Source organism: Hylobates moloch, unplaced genomic scaffold (assembly GCF_009828535.3).
Source record: "Hylobates moloch isolate HMO894 unplaced genomic scaffold, HMol_V3 SCAFFOLD_8, whole genome shotgun sequence".
NCBI classification, from domain to species: Eukaryota; Metazoa; Chordata; class Mammalia; order Primates; family Hylobatidae; genus Hylobates; species Hylobates moloch.
Genome location: NW_026652283.1, coordinates 14,287,485 through 14,306,661, shown reverse-complemented (window position 1 = coordinate 14,306,661; position 19,177 = coordinate 14,287,485). Strand labels below are relative to the sequence as shown.

At 38.4% G+C, this 19,177-nt stretch overlaps 1 protein-coding gene across 1 annotated transcript in view; it reads right to left on the bottom strand.

The window, feature by feature from the left end:
• PTPRO (protein tyrosine phosphatase receptor type O) overlaps positions 1-19,177 on the bottom strand; it is a 256,869-nt gene that overhangs the window by 49,481 nt on the left and 188,211 nt on the right. The gene's annotated exons all lie outside the window — the stretch shown is intronic.

The window sequence follows — 19,177 nt, the reverse complement described above, 5'->3', positions numbered from 1 at the left end:
CTTCTGCCTGTGACCCTGTCTTTTGGATGTTGTCTTTCCCTCTAGGTCCCCCAGTATGCAGAGTGTTGTGCCTGAACTCAAGGTCTTAAGCTGGAGTCCCCGTTACCTGCTCTCAGAACCCCTGACATTGCTTATTTGGACATATTGTGTCTTGCTGCTAGGTTCACATAACAGCATCCTCCAACCACCTATATGCACCTGTCGGACAACTACCCACTGTTGTAGGTTTCTTCCTGCTTGCTACTTGGATTTTTCATTTTCTGCCCCACTCTCCTAAGTCTGTTCTCCAGCTCCTGTCCTTTAGAGGTGCTTGAAAAAGTCCTGTCATCCATTTCACTGCTTTGACAGGTACATATCTTTGTGTGGGAAGATTTGAACCTTGTTTCTAGAATATCATCATTGTGGCCCTGCCCAGGACAAAGAAGTATGTCAAAATCATTTTTGACATGATTTATCACAGATTGCCTAAACTTATGTCCAACTAAAAAGAAGCATGTTTCTTTCCTGCAGCAACTGGACAAGGTTAGGCAGAAGAGTTGATGGAGGAAAGAGATGAGTTCTTCTTAGGCAAGCAGAATTCACAATAGATGTCAGGACCCCTTTTTCACTTGCAATGAATTGTCCAGTCCTCCAGGCATTGTATTGTCCCACTTCTGCTCTGAGGAAGACTGCTAATGAAACACAGAGGTCAATTTCCACTTCTCACTTCCTTTATAACTGCCATTGCTAATAGGATTATGTCCTTCAGGGATTCTGACTCATGTGGAACTTGAATCTATGGAACCAAGTGTGAAGTTGTTCGGGGGGCATAGATGAATGATTAGTTAGGCTGATCCTAGGCTTTTCTTTTTTTTAAATGCACACTACAGAATTGTTCCTTAGTCACAATTCTGAGGCTCTTCCCTTATTTCTCAGTCCCAGAGAGCACATCTTTAAAAACTCTTATTACCTTTTCCTTTAATCTTTTTTTTTTTTTTGAGATGGAGTCTCGCTCTGTCACCAGGCTGGAGTGCAGTGGTGGTGCAATCTCGGCTCACTGCAACCTCTTCCTCCCAGGTTCAAAAATTCTCCTGCCTCAGCCTCCTGAGTAGCTGGGACTACAGGCGCGTGCCACCATGCCCAGCTAATTTTTTTGTATTTTTAGTAGAGACAGGGTTTCGCCATGTTGGGCAGGATGGCCTCGATCTCCTGACCTCGTGATCTGCCTCCCTCAGCCATCCCAAAGTGGGATTATAGGCATGAGCCACCATGCCCGGTCTCCTTTAATCTATTTTTAAATTATATTGCATGTCTAGACTTTTGTGATTGTACTTATTGATCATCACAAATGTGCTGTACTTCTTTTTCCCTGGCTCTAATCAGTTCTTTCTTCATTTTGTCAACGATGGATTAAAATCACCGTAAAATGCCATTTCACTCATGTTAAATCCTGTCTGTGCATTGTCTGTGGTATCACATCCAAACATACCATGTCTTTAAGATCCTGCTTAAACTGGCTGCATGCTATCCGACCAGCTTCACCACCATTCCTGACACACAGATGTGTTGCCTCCTGGGAAAGACAGTCTTCTCACTGACCTTCAGGGCAGTGCTCTATGTCAGCCCATGTTTACCTTCAATCAATATGCTCTTTATTCTGCTCATTCGAAGGTCAAGAAAAAGTCTTACCTCCTCCTTGAAGTCTCATTTGGTGACTCTTTCTCTTGATGATTTATCCCTTCTCTGACATTCTACTGCCTTTAATTATTTCCTATATAATCTATGTGAGTGAAGGCCTGATTCTAGTAGATCCTATTAGATTCTTTAAGAACAGGGGTCATGTGTTATAAATGACTTTGTCTTCATTTGAAGTAGCCACCTATAGGTACTCAATAAATCTTATTTATCAGCTGATTTAAAACATGAGTCAAGACTCATCAACCAAAAGAGGAGGATTCAAGCACCAGGCAAGACCAGACATGCTGGGGTTGTATCTTAATGTTCTCTTCTGTTTTTATGGTGCTCATGTAGATAAAATTATCAAATTTCAGGGGCAGAGTCAAGAACTATCATGAATTATTGCAAGAGCTCCCAGTGGTCCAAGGAATATGACATGAATACTGCAGTAAGGGTTTCCTTTGTTCTGGCTGAGAATGTGGCTCTAGGTGATAAGATTCTCAGGAAAATCTCCTAAAGGTCTGGGACATCTAACAGCCACATAACAGATTTTTCTTTTTGGATGGAATATGAGGGCAATAGATTATTTCAAAGTCCCTGCACCTGTGATCACTGTGCACTTTTCTGGAAGACGTTTACATGTCAGCTCTGTAGGTCAATGAATAACATACATAAATCACCTGCTTGAGGACTGTTCAGGATCTTCGTGATTGGTGTGCTTCCCTAAATTAATCAGGCAGAAATTTAACTCTCGTATCCCAAAGGAAACAAAGAAAGTTATTACAATTTATTGTTACTATAATTATGAACTTATTACTATTACAAGATTTCACAAGTGAAAGTATAATTGAATTAGGAGTGCTTATAATTAGATTTTCCTACTCAAGACAACAACTGTCCCAGGAAATGTTTTAAAATGTAAGAATTGAAATGTGAATTGTCCAACACAGCCACTAGCCACATGTAGCTGTTGTGTACTTGAAATGTGGCTAGTCCAAATTGAGAGGTGCTGCAAATGTAAAATACAGACAGAATTTCGAAGACCCAGTGTGAGAAAAGAATAAAATATCTCATTAATAATTATTTATATTGATTACATGTTGGAACAATATGACCTTGGATATATTTGGTTACATAAAGTATATCGAATTCAATTTTACCTCTTTCTTTTACCAATTTTAATGTGGCTACTAGAAAATTGAAAATTGTACATGTGGCTCTTATTATGTTTCAAATGAATAGTACTGAGTTAGAGCATTTCTTCTTATTGCCTAGAGTAGAAGTCTGGAAATTTCTGGCAAAAACTGGCTGGAGGGGACCCACATCTCATGAGAAGTCAAGGCCAGCTCAGTGCCACAGCCTAGGATGGTTTAGATCAAGCTTGTCCAACCCACGGCCCCTAGGCCGCATGCCGCCCAGCATGGCTTTGAATGCAGCCCAACACAAATTCATAAACTTTCTCAAAACATTGTGAGAATTTTTTTGCGATTTTTTTTTTGATTCATTAGTGTTATTATATTTTATGTGTGGCCCAAGACAATTCTTCATCTTCCAATGTGGCACATGGAAGCCAGAAGCCAAAAGACTGGACATCCCTGGTTTACATGACTCATGTTTTCCATCCTCAGAAGCACAAGATTCAAGTGGATAGTGGCTAAATACTATTTAGGCAATTGCATATGATAGAGAATACACTGATATCAAAAGCATTTTGATTGCTTTCTATCTTTGTTATGGGATGAATTATATCCCCTCCCCCTAAATTCATATGCTGAAACCCTAATCCTTAGTACCTCAGAATGTGACGGTATTTTTTATAATTTTTTTTTTTTGAGGCAGAGTCTTGCTCTGTCGCCCAGGCTGGAGTGCAATGGCATGACCTTGGCTCACTGTAAACTCCACCTCCCAGATTCAAGTGATCCTCCCACTCAGCCTCCTGAGTAGCTGGGACTACAGGCACCCGCCACCACACCCAGCTAATTTTTGTGTTTTTAGTAGAGACAGAGTTTCACCATGTTGGCCAGGCTGGTCTCAAACTCCTGACCTCAAGTGATCCACCCACCTCGGCCTCCCAAAGTGTTGGGATTACAGGCGTGAGCCACCACACCTGGGGTGAATAGGGCCTTTAAAGAGGTGATTAATTTAAATGAAGCTGTTAGCATGTGCCCTAATCTAATCAGGCTGGTGTCCTTATAGGAAGAGGAAATATAGACAGTAAAGAGATGTACGTGCACAAAGAAAAGACCATGTGAGGACACAGTTACAAAGTGATCATCTGCAAGCCTCAGGAGAAGCCTACTCTGCTCACACGTGGACCTTGAACTTCCAGACTCCAGATCTGTGAGAAAACAAATTTCTGTTGTTTAAGCCACCCAGTCTGTGGTATTTTGCTATGACGGCCCTAACAAACTAATACAGTCTCTTACTATTCAAAATACCAAATATGTCCCTTTCTGCACATGAGGGATTGGAAAAAAACCCTATAAAATATCAAATACAGTCTGTCTTCTAAAGCAGAAGGACAGGAAAAACCCAATAATGTTGTGAAGAGTAAATGGAATTTAAGACAATGTATACACAAACACTTTATATAATGTAAAGGCACGTAGATACTAGTTACGGAACATCTCCTGGCTATTGCTTTTTATCTCTCTAAATGACATTTTCAATCATAACATTTTCAATATTCTCATGCTCCAAAATGTCAAACGTCCTTTTGTTTAAAATAATTTCACAGTCCATGATATTTGGTATGAGTACCTATGTATATGGGTAAGGGGGATAGACATACCATTTTCATAAAATGAGGTATAGATATAGGGTTGTTTGCTTTTAAATACCCTCTAAAAGCTTTCTAACACTCAACTGGCTGGCCCTCCCTATTTTCTTTTCTTCTCTCTCATTCCACGCCTCTCCGGGTTTGGACTGAGAATCCAACCTAATTTTATAAGAAAATCAAGTACAATGCATAGAATATGAGTAGACTGGAAGGCTGCAAGGCCATTGCTACCATTTAATTTAGATTGGATTATGAGAGGCTCGAGTTGTTGCCCAGGCTCTCTGGGGAGTGGAAGTGACCTTCCTGAAGTATGAGCTAGTGTCTGATTCTTATTCTGTGCTCTGGCAGCAAATCTCCTATTTTTCTCAGGAATTCCAAAGGGAATAGTCAGATGTAATATTTAGCCTAGGAGCAGAATGTAATGTGTTTATTGTCTAAAACCCATCTTCCTCTGATAGCTATTACATTGTTTCTTCTTTTAATGTGACTCATTAATTTAGCTGCCTAGAGAATGATGTTTATGAGGCCAAGATTATGTCCGTAAGGACCAGCGTGGTGAGTCATTTTACAAATGTGCAACATTGGTAATAAGGAAAATTAAGTAGAAAAGTATTGTTAAAATTATCTTAATCCGTGATCCACATAACAACATTTATTTTCAATCTTTAGCCTCACTGATAACAGTTTTTTAGAATGCTCTTCATATGCAAAGCATAATTGTTAACATCTATATTGTAGTAAGTCTTTTAAATTTATTTTTACTTTCCTCAACTCAAGCAACTCTATGTTAAGCAGTGTAAGTCATATAGCGTATTCGACTTGGCCAAAGGAACATCTGCAACGTAAGCAGTGCAGGCTGCAGAAACTATGCTCAAGCTGGTAAAATAACACCTGCAAAAGAAAGCACTATCTGAAAGGAAAATAAACAAGAGGTATAGAAATTATTCAGGGTGAGTTAAGATTGATATGCAATGAAATTAAGGAGAGAAATATTTACGTTAAACAGCAGAAGTCTTTGTTAGACCTGAAGTTTATTAGACCTTGTCTTGTTGACTTAGGGAAATTCTTTTCCTAGATACATTTAACAAGTAATTTGAACATTAAAAAACAACAACAGGAAATAAAAAAAATTCAGGCAAATATTTAGCACCTGAAAACACATTAAATTATGAGGCCTTTTTCCCATATATAAAAATAAAATTTTCTCAGGAGTTAGAAATGTCTGTCATTTTCACTACTTTTTTTTTTTTGAGACGGGGTCTCAGTCTGTCACCCAGACTGGAGTGCAGTGGCACAATCTCGGCTCACAGCAACCTCTGCCTCCCAGGTTCAAAAAATTCTCCTGCCTCAGCCTCCCGAGTAGCTGGGATTACAGGTACCCATGAATACACCCAGCTAATTTTGTATTTTTAGTAGAAACGGGGTTTCACCATGTTGGCCAGGCTAGTCTCGAATTCCTGACCTCAAGTGATCTGCCCGCCTCAGCCTCCCAAAGTGCTGGGATTGGGATTACAGGCAGGGAGCCACTGTGCCCAGCCTTACCTATATTCTTTAAGGCCTAGAGATAGCAAGTATAATACCTTCTCCTGTGAATCACTAGATGGGTTGATAGTTTTAGTACCTTAAGTAACTTCTGAAGATCAATAGAGTTTTTCAGAGAAAGCTCCCATTTAACATTACTTTCTTTTTTTTTAAATGTAAAAAAATTTGCATATGTTTATGGGATACTAGTGTAATTTCGTTACATGCATTGATTGCATAGTGGTGAAGTCAGGGCTTTCAGGGTATTCCTTACCCACATAACATACATTGTACCTATTAAATAATTTCCCATCATCCACCCACTTCCCACCCCCTCACCCTTCTGATTCTCTTTGCTTAGTTTCAAAATAAATATCTGAATTCCTCTTTTTCAGTGGTTCCAGGAATATGTGCTTTTACTTAGCATTTTTGTTTTGTTAGGAGTCATATATTGCAAAATTCTTAGAATAAGGTCATTACTTTCATTGCATCATTAATCTTGTTGCTTTTATTCTGGACTCAGGTATGGAATGAAATTCTAAAAGTTGAAGGAGCATAAAAGATCATCTAGCCCAGACTCATTTTATAGATAGGAAGCTGGAATTCAGAGGGTCTGAGTTACTTTGCTATGGTAACACAATTTGTTTGTGAGGGCAAGACCTGGGATCCACACCTCTGGACCCCTAATCAAGGATCCTTCCTATTACACCTGGTTTCCTCCCAGTCAGTGAGTTTCCCGCTCAGTTGCATATAAGTGGGGATGACCAGGCCTCCTGAAAAATTCCTTTGCTTAGAAGACCAACTTTTCCAGAGTGGGCACTTGCTTGTGTATTTAGGTCAGTGCCAGACTTCACAGTCATTGCCCTATGTGTCCATCCTTCAGATTCTTCCAATACATTGGAGAGAATCATGTACCTGCAGAATATGCGGTACCTTATGATGGGCAGGAGAAATGCTTTTAGAGAAGTGCTAAAGTGGGCTGGGCTCGGTGGCTCACGTCTGTAATCCCAGCACTGTGGGCGGCATTTGCGGGCAGATCAAGAGATCAGGAGTTCGAGACCAGCCTGACCAAAATGGTGAAACCCCGTCTCTACTAAAAATACAAAAATTAGCCGGGCGTGGTGGTGTGTGCCTGTAATCCCAGCTACTTGGGTGGCTGAGGCAGGAGACTCGCTTGAACCCCGAAGGTGGAGGTTGCAGTGAGCAGAAATTAGGCCATTGCACTCCAGCCTGGATGACAGAGTAAGACTCTGTCTCAAAAAAAAAATAGAAGCTCTAAAATGGTTTGGCATGCCTCTGGGCAGTTGACAAACCACGGTGACACTCAGAAGACTGCGTGAGGAGGGATATATTGAGGCGAGGGATTGGTTGGTGTCACGCCCAGGTATAGAGCCATGGGACTGTGGCATGGCTGTCACTGAGAACCTAAATCAGAAAACAATGCTTGCATGGGGCTGCTGGCCATGGAGGTATATATCAGAAGAGCAGCACGGCAGGTATTGCCCCCTGCAAACCTAAAGAACATGCATGTGTTTATCTGACAAGAAGTCAATCAGAAGAAACCATCCACAAGCTGCTATCATGATCTTCACTCTGCTCACTATCCCATTAATGCCCATACTGTCTGTTTGTCTGAAATTGTCTTCCTGAAGATATATCCAGACCCAATCCTTCTACTGGATCCCGGGGTTCCATCTCACCAATCAAGGACATCACACCAAGTCTCACCTCTAACTCTCCTGCATCAACAGTTTTCTCTGTTTTGTTGAATCATTTTGCTTAGCCTACAGACAAGCTGTTTTCACTCACTTAAAGAAAACAAAATAAAAACAAAAAACTACCAAAAACTCTTGGATTCTTCTATCCTTCAGCTCCTGTGCATTTTCTCTCCTTCCCTTTATAATATAATCCTCAAAGGTTTTGTTATTCTAGGTATTTTATGGTTTTCTCCTTTTATTCTCTTTGAACATCTTTTAATTAGATTTTTTTTTTCCGTCACCATGGCACCCAAATGCCTCTTCTCAAAATCACCAGTGACTCCTGGGCTGCTAAGATTTGTGGTCAATTCTCATTCCTCATCTTACCAGATTTGTTCACAGGTTTGACCTGGGCAGTCTCCAATCACTGAGGCTCTCTCTTCCCTTGGCTCCTGGGACAGGACACTTTTCTGTGCTCTTTCTTGCTTCCCTGGCCAATGCTCCTCAGTCTCTTTTGCTGGTTTTTACTCACCATCTCCACGTCTTAAAGATGGAGTGGCCCAGGGCTTAGTTCCTGGATAGCATTATTTTTTCTTTATTGAGTCTTTGTTAACTCATCACATCTGTCTCCTGCCTACACTCAAATTTATATTTTTAGTCCTGAAGTCTTCACTGAATCCAAGCTCCATTATCTAACTGCTTGCTCAGTATTTGTTATTTAATGGTTTCATAGGAACCTTCAAAATGTTGACCCACCCAGACTTGAACTTCTGACATTGCCCCAAACCAGCCTCTCCCATAATCTTCTCCAAGTTAATAAATCAAACTTGTCTTTTCAATTGCTTAGGCCCCAAATCTTGCTGTGTCTCTAGGCTGCTTTTAGTCATTCATAGACAACATCTAAGTCCATCAGAATATTTTCTCAGCAACACCTTCAAAATAAATTTTGAATCTGACCACTTTTCATCGCCTCTGTGGCTCCCAGTCTGACCTAAACAAGTATAATCTCTTGTCTGGACAGACTCAGTGTTCTCTAAACTTTAAGGGGACCATGTAATTTATCAAAAATGTCCACACGGGAACACTTTTGGGGCAGAAAAGGCTTGCCCCAAATCCTAAAGAGGATTACTGCCTTTTAACTAATCCATAAGAGTTGTAAAGTGGTATTGTCTAAGGCAACAGGGAGGTATGGTCAGATTACCTAACTGGTTCCCTCCTGCCCTTATCCTTGCTCTCAACAATCTATTATCACCAGAGTGACCCAGTGAAACCCGTTAGGTTATGCGCCTCTGCTTAAAGCACGCAATGGAGAATCATCTCACTCACAGGAAAGTGTCTTTTCAATGACCCTACACGGTCTGTTCCCTTGCTACCTCTCTGCCCCATATCTACGACTCTCCACCTTGTTTGTTCCACTCCAGCCACACTGCCTGCCTGACTTTTCCTTGAACTTGCCAGGAACACTACTGCTTCCATAGCTGTGCACCTGTGCTTCCTTCTGCCTACAGAATCTCATCCCAGTGATCTCTTTGGTTTACTCCCTCATCTCCTTTAGGCTCTGACTCAAATATCACCTTCACAGTGACACTTACTCTACTTCCCACAAAAATTGCACCCATCCCCCACAGCACTTCCTATCCTCTTTTCCTCTTTCACTTTTCTCCATGACACTTATCACCATTTAACATTCTTACATTTATGTTTATCATCTCCTTTTCTCCATTAGAATGAGGGTTGACATTTTTGTCAGTTTTGTTCATTTCTGTATGCTCAGAACCAAGAATAGTGTGTGGCATACAGTAAATGCTAAATAAATATTCGCTGATTCACAGGATGAATAATTTTTTTTGAGAAAGTATAAGTAAGACCTTAAGCATTTTATTAGCTTCTTTCTAGCTGACTGGCAGCCTACAGATTTCTATATATCTATATCCATATCCATATTTGAGAGAGACAGAGAAAAACCTGCTATCCCCCAAATACTTAACATTTCAAAGTATTTTGATTTTTTTCTTGTCCATAGCCAAATTATGTTTTAAAGATTTCTAATCTCTATAAAAGTTTCTGTGACTGAGATTAAGAAAATCAAGGCAATGTCCCTAAGTCCAAATTCCAAAAGAGGAACAGAAAGTCACAAAAGTGGGTATGAGGCTCCTCCCTGTTGTTAAATTTTTTAATAGAAAAAATGAAGTTTGAAGGGAAAAGGCCACACCCCAGTCCAGGAATAGAAGCAGCAGATGGATAAAAAGTATGAAATGACTGTTTCTGGACCAAGATTTAGTAATGTATAAAGCGTGTCACATTTCTCTCAGCTCCAGCTTGTTCAAATGAGGACATAGCACTGAATTATCTCCAAAAGCTCTCCTAGCACTAAAGTTATATGATTCTTTATCTCGAACGTGCCCGAACATATCTGTGGTCAGGATAAAGCAGAAATTTGATGATGGTGGTGTGCAATTCTGGTTTTTTTGTTTTGTTTTGTTTTGTTTTGTTCTCTGACCTCCTTAGCTGTTCCTTTCCACTCTCTCTTTCTGATTCTTCCTGCTAAGCTGAACTTCTAACTGCTGGGGTGGCTCTTCCAGACTTAATTGAGGGCTTCTCTTTTCTTCTCTATCTTTACTTATTACTTGGTGATTTCATCCAGACACTTCCAAATTTATATTTCCAGCCCAGAATTCTCCCCTGGCCTTCACATCTGAACTGGGATATCCAATAATCATTTTAAATTTTTTTACATCCAAAGAAGAATCCTTGATTCTTACTTCACCCTAAATGTTCTCCTCCTATAGTTTTACTAGTCATCTCAATCTCAGTGAATTGAGCCACCATTCGTCCTAGTTGCTCAAGAGTGAAGCCTGGGAGTCATTAATTTCCCTTTCCCTCACTTCCTGTTTCTGCCCTATCAGAAAGTTCTGTGGACACAACCTCCAAAAGAGCTCCTGAATTCTGTCCACTTCTCTTCATCTCCATTACAACCACTGTAGTCAAAGTTACCATCACTCTCTTGCCACTTCTTTGAATTAGAATATTATTTTTAAAGCTGGCACAAATAGACCCTTAATGAGTTCCCCTACTTTCATGGTTGATATAGTAATCCCTTTCTCATTAAGCGACCAGAGGGATTGTTTTAAATGTAAATCGGATTATTTATTTTAAGTTCTCTAAATGGCCTTCATTACTCTGAAAATAATATTCCAATTGCATGCCTTAAAAGACTTATACTCAGGCCTGCCTGTTCCCTCTGCCTGGCATCCTCCTTCTTGGCCTTTTCGTGGCTGGTTCTTCTTGTTATTCAGACCATAGCCTCCATGGCTTCCTCAAAGAAAGCTTTGACCACATAGTCATTCTGCACCACATTTCCATGTTGTAGAGCACTGTACAGCACTTATACCATCTTCCTCTTCACTAGATCATAAGCTCTTTCTGAACCGAAAGTGAAAGTAGTGCTCTGGGTTCATAACCATCACTACTACCTCAAGTAGTCTGGCATCTGAGTAGTACTTAGAAGGTTCTCAATATATGTTAGTTAAATTGATTGATAAATGGATATTCTATTACCAGAGAGCTATTTGTGATGTGTCCAACACGTCTCATTCCTGTTTTTTTTGTTTCCTTTCTTTTTCTTTTTTTTTTAATGTTGGGAAACTGATTATCTTATGTAGACTTAGCAAGTCCTCTTAAAGTTGGCCCAGGGATCCAGGTTGATTCACCAAGACTAAAAGATACAATTGGTTACTGGCTGAAGTCACAGTCATATGAAGACCAATGAGTTCTTGTAAAATGACGAGTCTTAGAGGCAGATTTGATTGATATTTGTAATGACTGACTGTCAAAGGGACCTGTCATCACATACCACCAAAGTTTCGTGAAACTGCTGGCAACCTAAAATTCCTAATGGATGGTTGGTTCAACATCCTGGGAAAAGCACCATTATTGGTGCATTTCTTTTTGTGGATGTTTATTGATGATACAATATTGAGAATTATTGGCAACTGTTTTGAGGGCTCTCTACCCTTGCACATGACATATTGGATTAATTTATATGATACTGGACTCATTGGTAGTTTGGTTTCTTTCTATAGATGTAGAACCTACCCTCCATGACACAGGAGTCATTCAGAGGCATTCTAAAGAGGCCTCTATTAGAGATAAATTGAACTGCAGGTTAGCCCAACCAGTTATGGCCCCAGCTTTAACAATGGCATTCTGATTCAAACATGCTCTGAAAAATCTATGTGCTAAAGTTGTATTTTTCTGTAAAGGAGAATGACTATGACTTCTATATATATCAAAATGAATGCAATGAAGAAACATAAAACAACTAGAATGAAAGTTCTGTAAAAACACACACACACACACACAACTTGCAATTCAGGTAATACTAAAGCAAGATATTACTTCACTTCTCTGAAAGGTGAAACTTGTTCCGATTAAATATTAACTGGAATACTATGTTCAACTTCGAGGTCCGCAATTTCAATTCATTCAACAGTATCTGTTAAGCAGTTATAGGTGTTCAGGCATTGTGTTATATAAAATGGAAAGGGCTTATATACACAATAACATGATTAGTAGAACAGATCTTTTGACTAAAGGATAAAAACCAACATTATATATTTTCAAGAAAATAAGAAAGGCACATCATATGCAGACTGTCTTGTCTACAGAGAGGAATAAGATAGAAACAATATTCCATTTGATATTTAAGATACCAATAAGAAAAAGGTTATTGATCCTAAGGGTTACATTAACTAGAAATAATTTCCATGAAAACTCACCTTTCCTTCTTGTAAAGTTTAAATAAATTTTCCAAGCTGGTTTACATAGTCCATTCTGTTATCAGGGAGACATGGAGACTCCAAACATTTTGATAAGTTTGGGAAACTATCATGGTTTTAACTCACAGTCCTATGTAGATACAGTTGTACCAGTTCATGACTTTGACTCATATTCCTGAGGCACCATAGACCATGACGTCACATAAAAATTTCAGTGAAGTTTCCAATAGGCCCACTCAATGCTACTTTGATAAGACCCCCTCTGAACTTAAATTTTAAGGGAGACTGAAAAACCAAATGAGTTGGAGAAAGCTGCTAGGACCTGAGAAACACTTAATAGCTTCCTGTATTAGTAAAGCTTGGATAAAGGAAGACATTGGGAATATGAGCACAATCTTCAAGTAATTATGGTTACCTGGAAATGAGCTTTTGAACGGCCCTTTACACCCACAGAGGACAGAGTCAGAGATAATGGTTGGAATTGGTAGACAGGCAACTTTTTTCTTAATAGAAAGATTATGCAAAGTTGGAAGTTGGTGCTTTCCACATTCGTAGAATTTAAGTATAGACCACAAGGTAGGAAGAGCAGATTGCCTTCAGTGCAGGAAAGACAAGAGACTGCCCTTGATCCTCAATTGGGGCACTAGCGCCCCCTTGAGGGTATTTGAAAGTTTGGAGGAATGTTTTTATTAGTCACAACAGAGGGAATTAGCCGCTCTTTTGTGGTCAGGACTTAGAAATGCTAGCTGTCTTGGAATTATGAAAAGGACACCAAATGAAAAATTGTCCCATGTCTCACATCCCACATGATTTTCAAATGTCATACCAGAGAAAATCCACCATAAGCATAAATTGCAAGTACTTTACTACATAATATTGAAAGTTTTTAAACAGAAATTAAGTAAAATAATTTAGAAGAAAGTTGTCTTGAAAAGGCATATTTAAATCCAATTAAGATAGTATTTAAAATTATAAATTACTCAATAATATAATTTTTACTTCCATAGTGTCTAATGAATACATCACATATTTCCAAATTACCTATATAATTTTAAAGTATTTCAGCACAAAAACTTAGCTTTTGTCATGGCAAATACGAGACAAAGAAATTTAAGACTCAGTGACCTATGCATTGAGTTCTGAAGAAATGCAATTACTGGGTAAATTGAGGAAAGATCATATTTTTTGTTTTTTAGATTTTCTAAAATTTTTCTAAAAGTACATCACTGTCAACAATGCTACCCATGGTATTTAAGCTACTAATAAAACAACTGTGAATTAGTCTTTACTTACAGCTGCTAATATGAACACATGTAATTAACAGAGATGACTTGAGACTGTTATGAACAAATTCAGACACAAAAATTAGCAGACATCTTAAAAAATGATGTCAATAAATTGCATTAACTATGTGGAAAACACTTTTATTGCCATTTGATAGATTTAATTTTTGAAATATGAAAATTATAAAATCTCTGCTGTGAAAATTACATATTGAAATTATGCATTTAGTTTTGGGTTGCCACTCTTTCAGTCATACTGCCTCTAAAGGTCTATCACACAACTTTGTGTCAATCCATCCTCCATTGTCGGTGGCAGATTTTAGGATACTGTCTTCGAGTTTCCCTATAAGTACCAGAAACTAAATGTATACCGCAATAAGTGGTCAATTTTTGGATGTAGAAGATGTATTTTGTGTTACACAGTCACTTTCCAGTTGCATGTCATAATATAAAGAATTATTTTGACATTACGCTACACAAAAAGATCCAGTTCATTTGCAAGAATGTTAAAGTATCTGTTTTTCCTCATCCACAGCCTATTATTTTTCTTGGCATATTATCTTACAGAATGAATTTGGAAGTATTCCTTCCTATTCAACTTTTTTGAAGAGTTTGAGCAGGATTGGCATTACTCCTTCTTTAAATGTCTGGTGAAATTCAGGGATCAAGCCACCAGGACCTGGGCTTTCTTTGATAGGAGACTTTATTATGACCTTCATCTCATTGCTCATTATTGGTTTGTTAAGGTTTTCTCATTCTTAATGGTTCAATATCATTAGGTGTGTTCAGGAATCTATCCATTTCTTCTAGTTTTCCAGTTTGTTGGTTTATAGTTGTTCATAGTAGTCTCTAATGATTCTTTGTATTTATGAGGTCTCTTATTATGTCTACTTTTTTGTTTCTGATTTTATTTCTTTGGGTCTTCTCTCTTTTTTTCTCAGTCTAGCTAAAGGTTTGTTGATTTTATCTTTTTAAATAACCAACTTTTTGTTGTGTTGAACTTCTGTATTTATTTTTAGTCTCAATTTCATTTATTTCTGCTCTGACCTTTATATTTCTTTCCTTCTACTAATTTAGTGTTCGGTTTGCTTTTACTTTTCTAGTTCCTTGAGGTGCATCATTAAGTTGTGTATTTGAACTTTCTACTTTTTTATATTAAGGGCATTTATTGCTATAAACTTCCCTCATACTATGACTTTTGCTATATCCCACAGATTTTGGTATGTTCTATTTTCATTTCATTTGTCTCAAGAATTTTTAAAATTCCTTTCTTAATTTCTTCATTGACTCATTGGTTGTTCAGCAACATGTTGTTCAATTTCCATGTGTTTGTTTATTTTTTGAGGTTTCTCTTGTTATCACTTTCTAGTCTTGTTCCATTGTGGTCAGAAAAGATACTTGATATGATATCTACTTTTTGAATTTGTTGAGACTTGTTTTGTGTCCTAAGATATGATATATTCTGGAGAATGTTCCATGTGCAGTGAAAACAATGTGTATTCTGTAGCAGTTGGGTGAAATGTTCTTTAAATGTCTATTAGGCCTATCGGGTCTCATGTGTAGTTTAACTCTGTTGTTGTTTCTTTGTTGCTCTTCTGTTGGATGATCTATACGTTACTGAGAGTGGGGTGTTGAAGTCCCCTACTATCATTATAATTAAGTTTATCTGTTCCTTTAGATCTATTAATGTTTACTTTATTTACTTAGGAGCTCCAGTGTTGGGTGCATAGATATTTATAATTGTTATATCCTCTTGCTAAACTGATCCCTTTATCATTATATAGTAACCGTCTTTGTCTGTTTTTACAGTTCGAGATTTGTGGTCCATTTTATCTAATATAAGCATAGCTACATCTGCTTTTTTGCTTGTTTGTTTTCCAGTTGCATGGAATATCTTTTTCCACCCCTTCACTTTCAGTCCCTGTGTGTCTTTACAGGTGAAGTGGGTTTCTTAAAGGCAGCATATAGTTGGGTTTTATTTCTTTATCCATTCAGCCACACTGTGACTTTTAATTGAGAACTGAGACCATTTGCATCCAGTGTTATTATTGCTAAGTACGGATTTACTACTGCATTTTGTTGCCTGTTTTCAGACTGTTTTGAGAATCCTCTCTTCCTTTCATCTTTTGTGGTTAAGTGATTATTAAGTGTTATGCATTAATTTGTTGCTTTTTATTTTTAATGAACTGATTATATGATTTTGTGCTGTGGTTACCACGAGGCTTATAAAAAATCTTATAACAAGTTTATTTATTTATTTTCTTATTTTTAAGATGGGGGTCTTGCTCTGTCATGCAGGCTGGAGTGCAGTGTTACAATCACAGCTCACAGCTCACTGCAGCCTCAATCTCCTGGGCTAAAATGATCCTCCTGCCTCAGCCTTCCAAGTAGCTGGGACCACAGGCATGTGTCACCATACTCAGCTTTTTTTTTTTTTTTTTTTTTTTTAGTAGTAGAGATGAGGTCTTGAATTCCTGGGCTCAAGCAATTCACCAACCTTGACCTCCCAAAGTGCTGGATTACAGGCATGAGCCACCACGCCTGGCCATAACAAGTTACTTTAGAGAGATGACAACTTATCTTAGATCATGAGCAAAAGAATAGAAACAAAAGCAAAACCACCACACCTAAAAATTTAACTTCATCTCTCTCCACCCCCCAATTTTGACTTTGTTGCCTCAATTTACATGCTTTACATTACCTGTCTCCTAACAGGTTGCTGTAGCTATTATTGTTTTTAAAAGATTTGTCTTTTGGGCTTTATACCAGAGTTATGGATGGATTGTACACCACAATTACAGTAACAGAACATCCTGGGTTGGTCCATGTATTTAGTTTTCCCAAAGGTCTAATACCTTGAAAAATTTTCTTTTTGCATGTGTCTTTTTCTCTCAGATTGAAGAACTCTCTTGCATTTCTTGTATGACAGGTCTGGTAGTGGTGAATTCTTTCTTCTTTTGTTTTTCTGAGAAATACTTTATCTTTCCTTCATATTTGAAGGACAATTTTGCTGGATACATTATTCTTGGATGGCAGTTTTTTTATTTGAGCACTGTGAAAATGTTCTTCCTCATGGCCTGTACAGTTTGTTGCCAGATGAATTGCAGCTTGTTTACTTGTTATTTGCTCCTTTTCTCTTGATGCTTTCAGGATCTTCTCTTTGTCCTTGACCTTTGAGAGTTTGAGTTATTATATGCTTTGGGGTGATCTTATTTGAGTGGTATCTGTTTGGTATTCTTAAACCCTCCTGAACCTGGCTATTTATATCTGTCTCAAGTTCTGGAATATTTTCTATTATTATTTCTTTGAGTAAACTTCCTTATTCAGCTCCCCCTTGAATACTAATAATTCTTATATTTGATCTTTCAAGGTTTTCTTTTTTCTTTCTGTTTTTCTTTTTTCTTTTTTTTTTTTTTGAGACGGAGTCTCACTCTGTCGCCCAGGTTGGAGTGCAGTGGCGCCATCTCGGCTCACTGCAAGCTCCGCCTCCTGGGTTCATGGCATTCTCCTGCCTCAGACTTTTAATACCTGTTTTTTGTTGATGGAGTCTTGCTCTGTTGCCCAGGCTGGAGTGCAGTGGTGTGATATCGGCTCACTGCAAGCTCCACCTCCCAAGTTCACACCATTCTCCTGCCTCAGCCTCCCGAGTAGCTGGGACTACAGGTGCCCGCCACCGTGCCTGACTAATTTTTTTTTGTATTTTTAGTAGAGACAGGGTTTCACCATGTTAGCCAGGATGGTCTCCATCTCCTGACCTCGTGATCCGCCAGCCTTGGCCTCCCAAAGTGCTGGGATTACAGGTGTGAGCGACCGCACCCGGCCCTTTTTTTTATATATCATATAGTCAGACTTCACTTACTTTCAGTCTTATTTTTCTTTTTTCTCCTCCAATGGTGTATTTTCAAACAGGCTTTGCGCTCCCTGAATCATTACTCTCCTTTGTCCATTCTGCTGTGATGAGTTTTTCAGTTCAGCAAACGTATTTTCCAGTACCAAGATTTTGTTTGATTTAAAAATTTCTTTGACAAATTTCTGAATTGCTTTTCTGTGTTTTCCTGGACATCACTGATTTTCCTTAAACTGTATTCTGAATTCTTGTTCAGAGAGCTCACAAATCACCATCTTGTTAGGGTCAGTCATTGGATTTTTGCTTTGTCCTTTTCCTGGGTGGGGAGGAGTCACAGTTCCCTGTTTGATGTTGTTTCTTATGGGCATAGATCTATGTCTTTGCATTAAAGAATTAGCTATTTAGTCCACTTTCCTTTGTCTGCCTTGCCTTGTTTTATCTTTTACTGGCTATGTTTGCTTAGCAAGTATTTACCACCAGATCACTGCCTACATTTCAGCTCTAGGTGGCACCTTAAGTCCAGATTCGCCTTGACTCTGCCTGTCCTGAAAAGGAAAGGTCTTAAAGGAATTATCGTGGCAGTGTGTCAAAGTTGGCTGAGGGACTCATGCCCAAGTGACCTGTGAAATGTACCTCCTACAGTATGGTGCTGCTGAACAGCCACTCTGATTTGGTGTCTCCTTTGGCCAAGTTACAGAGCAGAGTTGCTGGGACTGGGAATGGTAGTTCCACCTCACCTCTTTGTTTCTGCCTATCCTCAAGCTATTTCTCCCTTCAGGCAGTCACGATGCTTCCTGTGGGTTAAGGCAAGGACAGATTTCCTGCCAGGGAGACCAAGATAGTGGGGAAACTAGTTGACTACCTCAACCTCACTTTTTCCAGTGTAGAAACATGAGTTGGCAGAAGATTTTCTGCACACTTGTTGCCAGGCAGAATCGTGGGGGAGGCATCACGAATGTGGAAGCCTGATTGTCCTACCATCTGCCCAGAGTTTTTTCACTTCTCTATGGCTCTGGAATCTGTCTCATCCTTATATTTGAGTTCTGGGTTGTTGCTGGTGAAAATCTCAGAGTGTACATTTGCTTTTGGTTTTCTGTTGGGTAGACGGGAGTGAAGCCAGGTGGCTTCTATGCTGCCATTTATAAACTTTTGGTGTGTTGTCCCTACTTTAATTAAAATTATTTCCATCTTTCTCTCATTATATGAAAATATATCTCATCTTTTAGTACTTATTTTAACTCTAGTTTTTATTCTAGTATCTACCTGTATCTATGCTTGTTTAGTTATTTGTTATTAATTTATATTAACTTGTTCATTTCTTCGCTTATTTTCATACTTCTTATATGAAGGACTAATGATCTTTTTATTTCCTATAAACCCCAACTTATTCATTTTAATTATATCTAGGCATCAGATAATTTCATTATGTCTTTTAGAGTAGTTGTGTCTGACCATATATGTAGGGAATCCATATTATTTTATTATAAATTAGTTTCTTTTTGTCTTGATTTTATTCTAGTTAGGAAACTACATAAAATTTAAAAAATCGATATGTAGATTTTTAAATCCATTACTATTTAAGATATTAAAGAGGGCATTACATAATATTAATACGA